Genomic DNA, 14,170 nt, shown 5'->3' on the forward strand with positions numbered 1-14,170 from the left:
GGTCTGAGGCTGAGCTGAATGCAATTTACGGGGAAAAAGTAGGTTGTAAATTGCTTTGTTTTTAATATACACAGGGGTCTATTTACTAAGGGGGACATGTACTAAGCAGTGGCCAAAGTGGAGAAGTGAGCCAGTGGAGAAGTTGCCCATGGCAACCAATCAGCTTCTCTGTATATTTTTATAGTATGCAAATTATAAATGTTACGTCAATGCTGATTGGTTGCCATGGGCAACATCTCCACTGGCTCACTTCTCCACATTTATCACTGCTTAGTACATGTTCACCTAAGCCTTGGATGGAGATAAAGTGGCCGGAGATAAAATACCAGCCAATCGGCTCCTAACTGTCATGTTACAGGCTGGGTTTGAAAAATGACAGTTAGGAGGTGATTGGTTGGTACTTTATCTCCATCCAGGGCTTAGTAAATAGACCCCTAAGTTTGTGTAACATATGCAGAGTGTGAAAATGGTGGCAGCCATGTTGGGGGCGTGTCTGAGCCTGCAACTGCATCTCTGTATGCAGCCAAAATGGCTCTGGTATCTCAGTTCCGACGGACATGAGCGACCATAGAGTTGCTCTGATATTCGATGGTGTGGCAGATATCCATCCGATGCTGCATCGCCGTGCGCAAGCTGCAGATTTCAGACGCTGATTCTGGGAATTTCAGTGCAAATCCTTGCGGCTTCGACATTTGCATATTTTTGCAAATAGGTAGCTTACAGAATTACTGTTGTGATGGGATGTGCATCGACCTCTCAGTCAGGCCCAGAGTAACATCCAGCCCATAGAATAAAAGAACAGATACATAGAAATCCATCCAGCACGCATAAAGAGAAGTGACACTGTATACTTGTCTGCAGACTGAGACCAGATACACATACAGTACATAGGGCCTTATTCAGGCCTGGTCGCCCGGCAGCATCCAAAGGATCTGCGCACATGCAGCAGCTGTAGTGCGCGTGTGCGACTATTATACGATTGCATCACAAAAGGATGCGATCACATAATGATTGACAGGCGACGGGGGCGGCGACGCGGTGTTGGGTGGGAGGATCGCAGGAAAAGCAGGTGTATCATGGCCATTTTTGGAGCCGGCCAATCACATCGCGGGGCGGCACCACACATGCTGGGTGGCCTTCCCCTGTGCTGGGCGGCCCCCAGCATGTGAGTAATATGTTCGCAGATTTTGCTGCAATAGCAAAATCTACAACCCACTCTGAATAACCCCCATAATCAGGTAAGTGGTACTGTGTAATCAGGTAAGTGGTACTGTGTAATCAGGTGAGTGGTACTGTGTAATCAGGTGAGTGGTACTGTGTAATTGTACAAAGAAAAGTCTTAAGTGCGAAGGAAGGAAGGAAGGAAGGAAGGAAGGAAGGAAGGAAGGAAGGAAGGAAGGAAGGAAGGAAGGAAGGAAATCATACACAGCAAACACCTACCCTATATGAAAGGGGTCATACATTACTAATATTACTATTACTACAAGATGTTGCTATCACCTGAAAGGTTTACAGTGCATCCGGAAAGTATTCACAGCGCTTACATATTTCCACATTTTGTTATGTTACAGCTTTATTCCAAAATGGAATAAATACATTTTTCCCCTCAAAATTCTACACACAATACCCCATAACGAAAACGTGAAAAAAGTTTTTTTTTAGATTTTTGCACATTTATTAAAAATAAAAAACTAAGAAATCACATGTACATAAGTATTCACAGCCTTTGCTCAATACTTTATTGATGCACCTTTGGCAGCAATTACAGCCTCAAGTCTTTTTGAATGTGATGCCACAAGCTTGGCACACCTACTGTATCTTTGGTCAGTTTCGCCCATTCCTCTTTGCAGCACCTCTCAAGCTTCATCAGGTTGGATGGGAAGCGTCGGTGCACAGCCATGTTCAGATCTCTCCAGAGATGTTCAATCGGATTCAAGTCTGGGCTCTGGCTGGGCTACTAAAGGACATTCACAGAGTTGTCCTGAAGCCACTTCTCTGATATCTTGGCTGTGTGCTTAGGCAGGGCCGAAACTAGGATTTTCGGCACCCGGGGCAAGGCAGTAATTTAGCGCCACACACGCCGACACACACGCACCAAAAAAAAAGGTACATATAAATAAATTAAAATAAAAAATATAGAAATTCCAAACTACGCCACACAGTAGTGCAGCCTTATTCTCATTACACAGTAGTACCCCATTATATATATATACACACATATATTCTATCAAACAAGATGCGGCAATCACAGGTACTAATGTAAGCCATATGCAGCAGGTTTTCCTGTCTTGTCAACGTTTCATTTATTCAAATAAATGTTGTTGTGTCCTGACAAAATGTATATGAATAAATGAAACATTGACGAGCCAGGAAAACTTGATGCGTATGGCAAACGAGTGCCACATCTCATTTGAGTCGGCACTCACAACATCCGATCAATTTGCTCCGGTGCCAGATTCTATGACAGGGATGGGGAACCTTCGGCCCTCCAGCTGTTGTTGAACTACACATCCCAGCATGCCCTGCAACAGTCTTTGCATGGCCAAATAGCAAAACTGTAGCAAGGCATGCTGGTATGTGTAGTTCAACAACAGCTGGAGGGCCGAAGGTTCCCCATCCCTGTCATAGAATCTGGCACCGGAGCAAATTGTTCTATGATAATAGGGCTCCAGAAATAAACGGCACTCAGAGTCAGCAAATAACATAAAAAAACGTGTTAAACCATACATCAACGTTTCGAGGCTATAAACCCTGTCGTCAGGACACAGACAGCATAAAGGTGTATATATATATATATATATATATATATATATATATATATACACATACATATACACCTTTATGGCCAATGCAGGTGCAGCTAATTATTTCACTTGCGATTCTGTGAGGAGACCTGCAAAACATGCACTGTGTGGGGTCCTGAGGACCGAGTTTGAGAACCTGTGCACTAAATCATAGGTTCTCAGACTCGGTCCTCAGGACCCCACACAGTGCATGTTTTGCAGATAACCCAGCAGGTGCACAGGTGTATTAATTACTCACTGACACATTTTAAAAGATCCACAGGTGAATACACCTGTGCACTTGCTGGGTTACCTGCAAAACATGCACTGTGTGGGGTCCTGAGGACCGAGTTTGAGAACCACTGCACTAACTAACCCCCATCATTTATTCATTTATCCATAGATGTTGTGAGGATAAGTGAGCTCATTTTGGTGAGTGCTGTACTTTTTGTTTCTATATTTTTGAGTAGGTGGCCATGGGCTACATGCACCCCACCCTATTAGTGGCGAGTGCAGATACTGCACCCCACTTCTGGGGTGGCGAGTGCTGTGGTTTTCTATTTGCTGGTATATTTTAGGGTTAATCCCTGGTTAACTCATTAACTGTGGCCACAAACTTTGTTCATGCACCCCAATTATGCTAAACCTGTGTCAACTGCCCTTTAGTAATTTATTAGCCAGTGTCAGGTGACTAATGTACCTTTTAAAAGCCATGCAGTTCATGGCAGGTACACCTTACACCAAGTGGGCATTTTTGCAGTTAGATTATGTGATACAGTTGCCAGGTTTTAATTTTTATGATTTTGTGATAGTGTAGGACCTGCATGAAGATGGGGTACCTTGGAGCGGTATGCAGGCTTCCGTGCATTTGCCAATTCACTAATTAAACCCCCATCATTTATTCATTTATCCATAGATGTTGTGAGGATAAGTGAGCTCATTTTGGTGAGTGCTGTACTTTTTGTTTCTATATATATATATATATATATATATATATATATATCTCTCTATATCTATCTATATCCTATCTATCTATCTATCTATCTATATATCTATATATCTATATATATATATATATACTGTATATATAGTACGAGGCTCAAGTTAGCTTCTTATTCAGCGTTTATATATAAGATACTGTGTAATCCTAACTACCAGATTTGTCACCAGAATGCATGTGAATGCATGTGCCTATATAATACAGTTCCCTACACATTCCCCTCCATAGCCAGAGTACTACACAACCGGATCAACTACAAAACAAGCAAAAAATAAAAAAAATAGAAAATAAAAATGTATATATATATATATATATATATATATATATACACATATATATATATATATCTCAATATCAATCTAATAGATGAGCCAGTCGTGTCACTAAACACATTGCTATAAAAAGCAGTGAACAGTGAAAGGATGAGATGATCATCTCACCGGCTGTCTTCTCCCCTCCTGAATGGCCGTCTGCTGTATGTCACTGGGAGGTTCTGGCAGGATGGCAGCCGGGCAGAGGGAGGCGCGGGCGGTCGGTGCCTTGCAGTAGTGCCAGGGCCCTTAACATAACGCGGCGGCGGGAGGAGAACGCGGCGGATGGGGGTGGAGGAGGAACTGTCCGAGGCAGTTCTCAGCGCCCTATCAAATCCGGCGCCTGGGGCACGTGACCCCTTAGCCCCCCCCCCCCCCCCCCCCTAGTTGCGGCCGTGGCTTAGGGTCATTGTCCTGCTGAAAGATGAACCGTTGCTCCAGTCTGAGGTCAAGAGCGCTCTGGAGCAGGTTTTCATCCAGGATGTCTCTGTACATTGCTGCATTCATCTTTCCCTCTGTCCTGACTAGTCTCCCAGTTCCTGCCACTGCAAAACATCCCCACAGTATGATGCTGCCACCACCATGCTTCACTGTAGGGATGGTATCGGCCTGGTGATGAGCAGTGCCTGGTTTCCTCCAAACATGACGCCTGGCATTCACGCCAAAGAGTTCAATCTTTGTCTCATCAGACCAGAGAATTTTGTTTCTCATGGTCTGAGAGTCCTTCAGGTGCATTTTGTCAAACTCCAAGTGGGCTGCCATGTGCTTTTTACTAAGGAGAGGCTTCCGTCTAGCCACTCTACCATACAAGCCTGATTGGTGGATTGCTGCAGAGATGGTTGTCCTTCTGGAAGGTTCTCCTCTCTCCACAGAGGAATGCTGTAGCTCTGACAGAGTGACCTTCGGGTACTTTGTCACCTCCCTGACTAGGGCCCTTCTCCCCCGATCGCTCAGTTTAGACGGCCGGCCAGCTCTAGGAAGAGTCCTGGTGGTTCCGAACTTCTTCCATTGACGGATGATGGAGGTCACTGTGCTCATTGGGACCTCCAAAGCACCCTTCCCCAGATTTGTGCCTCGAGACAATCCTGTCTTGGAGGTCTACAGACAATTCCTTTGACTTCATGCATGGTTTGTGCTCAGACATGCAGTGTGGAACCTTATATAGACAGGTGTATGCCTTTCCAAATCATGTCCAATCAACTGAATTTACCACAGATGGACTCCAATTTCAGTTGTAGGAACATCTCAAGGATAATCAGTGGAAACAGGATGCACCTGAGCTCAATTTTGAGCTGCATGGCAAAGGCTGTGAATACGTATGTACATGTGATTTCTTAGTTTTGTTTGTTTTTTTAATAAATTTGCAAAAATCTAAAAAAAACAAAAACTTTTTTCATGTTGTCATTATGGGCTATTGTGTGTAGAATTTTGAGGGGAAAAATTAATTTATTTCATTTTGGAATAAGGCTGTAACATAACAAAATGTGGAAAAAGTGAAGCGCTGTGAATACTTTCCGGATGCACTGTATAGCTAGAACTGGCAAAACAGCATACTGTATGTATTTCCTTTCCAGGGTGATGAAATGCTCATATAGAACGCACAACTAGATCGTATTTAACACATGTTTTTGGATACTCACTGCACAAGATCACAAATGACAGTAGCTTCTCCATTATGTTCTTTTCTCCCTCCCTGCTCTGGGTCTCCAGGATCAGCCCCTTTCTAACCTTTATGCCACAAGGATTTCTTCCACGCACTTTCAGCTCATCACCTCGACTATTGTAAGCTCTCTATGGTCTTCCCCTATCCCATCTTTCCCCACTTCAGTCTATCCTGAAAGCAGCTGCTTGCCTCGTTCTCCTCTCTCTATGGGCCTAATTCAGATCTGATCGCCGGGCTGCGTTTTTTGCTGTCCTGTGATCAGATAGTCTCCGCCTACAGGGGGAGTGTGTTTTCTCTGTGCAAGTGTGTGTTCCTACTTCCTATAGGTAGCAGAGCTGCTCAAAATCAGTCTGTGCTGTCTCTGCGCAGCCCAAGACTTACTCTTCCAGTGCGATTGAATCATGCTGATCGGGGCCGCAGCTGACATAAGACTCCCACCCGGAAAACGCTTGAGCCCGCCTGCGTTTTTCCGGACACTCCCTGAAAACGGTTAGTTGCCACCCACAAATGGCCTCTTCCTGTCAATCACCTTTCGAATGCCCGTGCGAATGGATCCTTTGCACCATCCCATCGCTGACCATCGATGCCCGTTGTAGACGTCCGATGCACGTGAGCACTGCGGCTCAGACGCATACGCAGTTCGGATCTGATCGCCCGCTGTGCGAAAACGCACAGCAGCGATCAGATCTGAATGACCCCCTATGTCAGTCATCCTTTCTGATTCACTGGCTCCCTATACAGATGGGACCACGGTTATCTTGACCTATTTTCTGCGCCTGGGCACAACATGGTTTATTTACATAAACCATTCATCTATTGTTCTCAGCTGTAATACAATACAGAGAACAATACAGCAGGGGATTAAGTCTGACTGCCCAGTCTCAATTAATCCTAGTAAAGGTCAAGATAAACATGGACCCATCGGAATACAGGCCAAACTTGTCATCCTCATACACAAAAGTTCTGACCATTGACTTCCTATCATTCCAGATATTGCCAGGATAGCATCAGCCAACGGTGCTGGTAAAGGTAGATGCCAGGGCAGTAGAGAGCATGCCGGGGCCCAGGTAATTGTCAGGAGGTGTGGCCTAATTGCAGGAGGCGTGGCCATGCACACTTAGAATAAAACACAGAAAATATAGTACTTTAAGCACCTCCAAGGCCACACTGCAGTCCAGGACACAGCAGTTTGTGCCGGGCTGAAGAGAAGAGTTGCAGCTGCATTTGAGGGGGTGAGGACTTCGGTCCACGCTGGGCCCCATCATCAGACATGGGCACGGGTAAATAGTACCTGTCCCCACACACACACACACATACCTCGACACCACTGGTAGAAGGCCACCCAGCTCAATCACCCACAAATTTTAACTCCTGGTGGGGCCAGTGGCCGCCCAACACTGGAGAAGTCTCTCCTCAAATTGCCCAAGCCTTGCCTTCTGCTCCAAGCCCCTGTCATGAAGCCTTCATGATGTTGGGACCCAGAAATGCAGCGTGTTGAGGACTCAAGTCCTTCCCCTAGCTAGGGGCACCCAGATCCCGGGACCATGGGGTCTGTAGCTGCACCTGTTTTTGTCATTCAAGCAACATTTTGAGTGGAGACAATCTACATCCACGCTCTTCTTGTGCCACCCGGCTGGACAGCATGACCCAAACACAGTTCAGGACATAAGTATCTGTAGTCAAGAAGATACATTTTGATAAAACTGCCACTAGTCGCCCAAATAGTATTGCAAGTCCATTGATACAGTGAGAGCTTCCAAGGCCTGTGAGGTCCTGCTGTTATTTGGCCGTGCGTTGCTTCTGGACCTGAGCACGGCTGAGCCTAGAAGCATGTGAGTGGATATGAGCCAATGAGGTGACATATTCTCTGGCTCACATCCAATCACGCGCTGACCAAGTCTCCCTGCTGTGGTGGTCTAACAACTTCCTCTCCGGTCTGAACAGTTTTCCCTCAATAATCTGGTAGTTACAATAAATAACAATGCTTGTTTTGTGCATTCCGGCCCATGGGAACACAATAATGAAATAAAGAAAACACAACATTCAAGGTAGAAACCTTTTATTATGATTGATTCACAAATATAGCAGACAGTAATGGTTCTATAAAAGGGAAGCTGCCTTCCCAGGAGCTCATTGTGTTACATGCCCTCAATGTACACAAATAATTATGCACTCTGGGAACAGATGGAAATACGATCAGATCTTTAATTAGGCTGCGGCCAATACTCATTATTACCGTAGACTTCATCAGGGAGATCGGAGTAATTTATTAACTTTTGCTGGGATCTCTGTTTCTCTCGCCAGTACATATGACAGATATACTGATTGTTACAAAAGTAAAGACTTGAAATGATTTACATTAAACAATGTTGCAACGTTCAAACTGCAAATTTGATTTGTAAAACGTTTATAATAAAAACGTAATAACAGATGAACGAGTATTACCGGCCAATAACATCCTGGCTGAAGGCGCTGCAGACCCAGAGGTGAAATGTGAGTCATTAGTGACCAGTGATAGCCCTGTCCTGCGAGGAATATCTCTGCTATGGGTGTAGTACTGGTGACCGGCGGTCTCCTGACCGCCGGTCACCTTACCGACGCCGGGATCCCGGCGGGGAGGGGCGAGTGCAGCAAGCCCCTTGCGGGCTCGCTGCGCTCGCCACGCTGCGGGCTCGGTGGCGACCTGCGGTCGCCACGGGTTCTATTCCCACTCTATGGGTGTCGTGGACACCCACGAGTGGAAATAGTCCCTGTTGGTCGGCATGCCGACCATCGGGATAGTGAGCCGTCGGGCTCACGGAGGAGGTCATGTGACTGTCTGTCAGCTGACCGGCGGTCACATGAATACCACCCCTCTGCTATAAGGTAAATATACACAGGACGGGTGGCCAGCCACCCTATAACTCCTCTCCACAGTAACAGTCCCTATTACTCTCCTCTAATGGAGCACTGATGGGACCACGCACAGGGCCAGATCTAGACCTTGTGGCGCCCAGGGTGTAGAAATAGGGGCGTGGCTTCATGGAGAAGGGGCGTGGTCAGTTATGCCACCTGTAGCTGTGCCCCCAATACTGTGCCCCCTGTAGCTGTGCCCTCAGTAGTTGTGCCCCCAGTAGTGTGCCCCCTGTAGAGTTGTGCCCCCAGTAGTATTGCTCCCAGTAGTGTGCCCCCTGTAGAGTTGTGCCCCCAGTAGTATTGCCCCCAGTACTGTGCCCCCTGTAGAGTTGTGCCCCCTAGTTGCGCCGCTTACAAAAAAAAATAAAAAATAATACTAACAATCCCCGCTCCTGCTTCTCGGCCGCTGCTGCCCTCCGTCTCCGGCCACTGGCGCCGCTCCTCGGCTCTATGGGAGAGAAGTCATGACGTCTCTCCCATAGCACTGCATAGACACTACAGGTCTATTATGACCTCTAACGTCTATGTGCCGCTCCCACAATGCAGTGACTTCATCGTGCACCGCACAGCACCGGCACCAGTAGCAGTTCTTGCGGCGGCGGCCTCCAGAAGGCGGCGCACCGGGCAAAAATCCTGCTTGCCCATTGCAAGATCCGCTACTGACCATGCACTGCCTCTATATAAGAGTAGGGACGTCCAGCAAATTGTTAACCAACAATGTGCCTAATACATGTTTGTACCACATACAATTGGTATTACGATTTTATAGGCTATGGAATTGCTCATGTTAGCAACTAAAGCTGCCGCCCAGGAATGAACAGAGACGCCCACCGGAGCCATAAAAAACTAATTCGCAACTGCATAAACATTCACAGCCTACATGCAAAAATATGGATCATCAGCGCTATGGGTTGGTCTATGACTACGCAGACAGGACACAGCAGTAACAATGCAGGCGCCAGGTTTTTGCACTTATGAACTTACAGACAACAGCAGATACAGCCCTCGAAAATGGGCAAGACACGTCCGCATTTAATCTGCTGAAAATGTTCCTCCAAAAACGTCTGCCACCTAAGTGGAGACAGATGCTGGAGGACTTACTTGACCTCTAGTGTCTGTCAGGGAAGTGCCGGTAACATTTGCACCGCCAGCAGAAAATGCAGAAAGCTGCAACTTCTGCTGTGAAACCACTGACAATGAGCATGAAACCCCTGGCAACAAGCATTAAACCCCTGGCAATAAGCATGAACCCCAGAGCATGAAACCCCTGGCAATGAGCATTAAACCCAGAGCATGAAACACTTGACAACGAGCCTGAGACCCCCGATAACGAGCAGGTAATTTAAAAGTAATTAGAAGTCTTACTGTGGGTCATAATTTGTAAAGGGCATAACATGGTGTCAGGGGCATAACGGTGTGTGGCATAATGTGTAATGGACATTACAGTGTGTGGTATATTGTGTCATGGGTATTACAATGTTTGGCATATTATGTAATGGGCATTACGGTGTGTGGCATTATGTGTCATTGGCATTACGGTATGTGGCATAATATGTAATGGGCATTACGGTATGTGGCATAATGTGAAAGGGGCATTACAGTGTGTGGCGTAATGTGTAACCATAATTTTGCAGGCCCTATAGCAACAAATTGAGGGGGTTCCTGTCCCAATGCTTATTAAGAGACACTTCTCCGCAGCAGTTGTCAATTTTATGCTGCAAGTTAATTTTCTGAACCATAGTAGTGCCCTAGTTTATTTTATGGACCATTGTCTTTCCCTAATTTACATGATGTCACATTGTAGGGCTGCTAGTACACATCATGCCACATAGTACCCCCCAATTCACATTGTGACATCGAGTCATATTATGCCACATTGCAGTGCCCCCTGTCCATACTGTGCCACGTTAGAGTACCCTACAGTTCAAATGATTCCACACTATAGTCCCTCCATTTCATACTGCGTCACATTAAAGTGCCCCAGTTCTTATTATGTAATACTTTAGTGCCCTCCACATTATGATAAACAGATCAGATTATGCCACATTACAGTGCCCTCCAGTTCATATTGTGCCACATTATAGTGCCCCCTTACAACATCCACTACACACACTCCTCTCACTGACAATGTAATGCCCCACAAGTCAGGCTGGGCAATGGATCAGACCCAGTTGCTTAGCAGGCAAATCTGGGAAACTGGTAGCAGGCAAATCTGGGAAACTGATATGCAACTTTATAATGGTTCATAGTCACTGGCGTTTCTACAATGGGTGCAGTGTGTGCGGTGCACACGGTCCCCTGATTCCAGAGGGGGCCTTCACCGCACACACTGCACCCATTTTTAAAATACTCACCCCTCCGAAGTCCAGCGCCGGCATCCGCAGCGCCGTTAGAACACAGTGAAATGGCTCAGCGGCCATTTTCATGGAGTTCTGCGCATGCGCAGTAGAGAAATCTCAGGGGAAATGGCCACTGCGCCATTTTCCCGGAGATCTGTGCATGCGCAGTAGAGTCTGAGCCCTCTAGTGCTCAGACTCTACAGCACTCCGGGCAGAGAGGAGGGGGCCCGACGGAGGAGGCTGAACACGGGCCTCCTCCTCTCTTAAAACGCCCCTGGTCATAGTGAGCGCTGTATGTAAATTAAAATAAATTAAAATTTGACTAAAAACAAAGCAAATAAAGTTTATTTGCTTTGTTTTTAGTTACATGTGTATTTATTTTAATTCACATACAGCACTCACTTTTGACCCACTGTATACTTAGATGAATTTCTAAGTGAGCTGCAAAATACATACAGCGCTAGATGTTAATAATTTGGTTTGATGCAATTTCATAACCTGTGTCCAGGCCCCCTAAGCCTCTTGGCCCCATAGCAGTGGCACCCCTTGCACCCACTATAGTTGCACCATGCTCTGCATCAGGTCCAAGGAGTGATAGTAAGTTATTCCATAATAAAGGTGTTATATAAGGGTGGTATAAAATAATACAAATTAAGATAGAAATATGAGTAAGTAAAAGGAAGATGTAAAAATTCCTGAATAAATTCTAAATACATAATAATAATAATAATAATAATAAATAAATATAAGACAAAAATTCAAATAGATAAAAACTAAAATAAGGAAAATAGGAAATACAATGATACATAAACAGGATAAAAAATCATAAACAACAATAAATAACACAATAAAAAATTAAAAAATAAATACACAAAATAAAGAATAATACATGTAGCTCTATCAGGGATGCAGTCAGGATCCCGGCTGTCGGTATCACGGCAGTCAGAATAACAACGGCGGAATACCAACCCCATTCTGAATGCCGACACTGGGATCCCGAACAAGGACAGGCCGCAGATCACCTCACATAAGCCGTGCACGAAGAAGGGGGGGGGGGGGGTTAGGCTGCAGGGGGATGCGTTAGGTTTAGGCTGCAGGGAGGGGAATTAGGCTGCATGGAAGTGGGGTTAGGGTTAGGCACCCCCCTCGGAGGGTTAGGATGCGGTGGGGGGGGGGGGGGGGGGAGTTATGTTTAGGAAGCGGGGACCTGGGGGTTAGGTTTAGGCACCTACTGGGGATGGTTAGGTTTAGGCAACAAGGAGGGAGGTTAGGGTTAGGCTGCGGGTAGGAAGTGTTAGGGGGTTGGGGAGAGGGGAGAGGGGGGAATCTTAAACTTCAGGATCCCGGCATCAGTGTTACAAACGCCGGGATCCCGTACGCAGGCAAATGATACTGATTCTATCTATCTATCTATCTATCTATCTATCTATCTATCTATCTATCTATCTATCTATCTATCTATCTATCAAAAGATGAAGTGTGACATGTTATAGTGTGGGATGACAGACAAATCTGATATAATATGAGGAGGTTCTTACTTCATTGTCAGCTGTCAGTGGTTTATTTATCAGTAGTTTAATTATCCGTACAGTACTGAACATATTTCTAACGCTGGAAAGGAAATATGATCACATGAACTTACTAAACTAAGACAATAACTTGCATGTAAGAAAGTAAAAAACAAAAAGTCTGTAAGCAAAAATATCTCAACTTTCATTTTCAAAGTGACTCTGCTTTTATACTCCTGGCCCCTGGGAGCCTTTACCCGGACAGTATGGTAATAATAAAGATATTTAACCTATTTATTAGATGCTAGAAGATGAAATAACTGGACTCATGTAATAATACATAATTGCTCTGGAGAAGAACATGTTTCGCTGTGACTGCGAGGGCCTCAGGTTTTGCGCTATAAAACAGTTTTATGGTGCGCTGGTTCTCCGTGTCACAAGTACTCCGAGAAAGATATCGCGTTCACATTTCATGTACTGCAAGGACCTAATAAACTTCTCACCCACTTCATAACAATTAATTAGAGATGAACAAGTCTGTTAACCACCAATAAAAATGTCAGACAGATTATTAATTGCTGTCCTTTGAAACTCAACCAAAGTCCCAGCCGCTGCTAGTTCTGCTATTGACACATTTATTCCTGTTTTATTAGGTACAACAACCTGATTTTCTCTCCTCTAATTCTGTTTTATGTCCTAAAGAGAGATTTGTAGGAAATATAAGTCAGCTCAGTGCGTTCTTGCTGCTGACTGTGTTACTCCATTTTACATTTGTTGTATTTAATTATATATATATATTGTGCACACATTTTCTAACGCACTGATATTATATACATATACTATTTCAGTCATTCAAATCAGTCCCTGCACCAGTGGAGCTTACAATCTACAATTCCTATGGCATACCTCTCAACTGTCACGATTTTCGTGGGACAGTCCCACCCGCAGGACACAGTATTCCGTGGTGGGGGGGCTGCAGTTTGGAGGCTCCTGTCATCGCTGCTCTCTATTCACAAGAGTCAGAGGGAGAGGGGACCAAAGTACTGGTCATGCCCACACTGTGACAAAAACTGGAGGCGTGGCAGGCGGTCGCAAAGCCACACCCCCTTTCAGTGTGGCCATGCCCCCTTTTTGGATGGGCGCGTGGCTACACCGCACAGAAAAGTCCTGCTTCACATCTAATAGAAGTTGAGAGGTATGCCTATGGTATACTGTACACTCTAGGGTTGTTTGGGTCTTTTTGCTGGTAGAAACCGGAGCAACTGGAACAAACTCTTATGCTATGTACACATAGGCCCTCATTCCGAGTTGTTCGCTCGCAAGCTGCTTTTAGCAGCTTTACACACGCTAAGCCGCCGCCTACTGGGAGTGAATCTTAGCTTCTTAAAATTGCGAACGAAAGATTCTCAAAATTGCGATTACACACCTCTTAGCAGTTTCTGAGTAGCTTCAAACTTACTCGGCATCTGCGATCAGTTCAGTGCTTGTCGTTCCTGGTTTGACGTCACAAACACACCCAGCGTTCGCCCAGACACTCCTCCGTTTCTTCAGCCACTCCCGCGTTTTTCCCAGAAACGGTAGCGTTTTTCCGCACACACCCATAAAACGGACAGTTTCCGCCCAGAAACACCCACTTCCTGTCAATCACATTACGATCACCAGAACGAAGAA

The sequence above is a fragment of the Pseudophryne corroboree genome, chromosome 5, assembly GCF_028390025.1.
Source record: "Pseudophryne corroboree isolate aPseCor3 chromosome 5, aPseCor3.hap2, whole genome shotgun sequence".
Classification (NCBI taxonomy): domain Eukaryota; kingdom Metazoa; phylum Chordata; class Amphibia; order Anura; family Myobatrachidae; genus Pseudophryne; species Pseudophryne corroboree.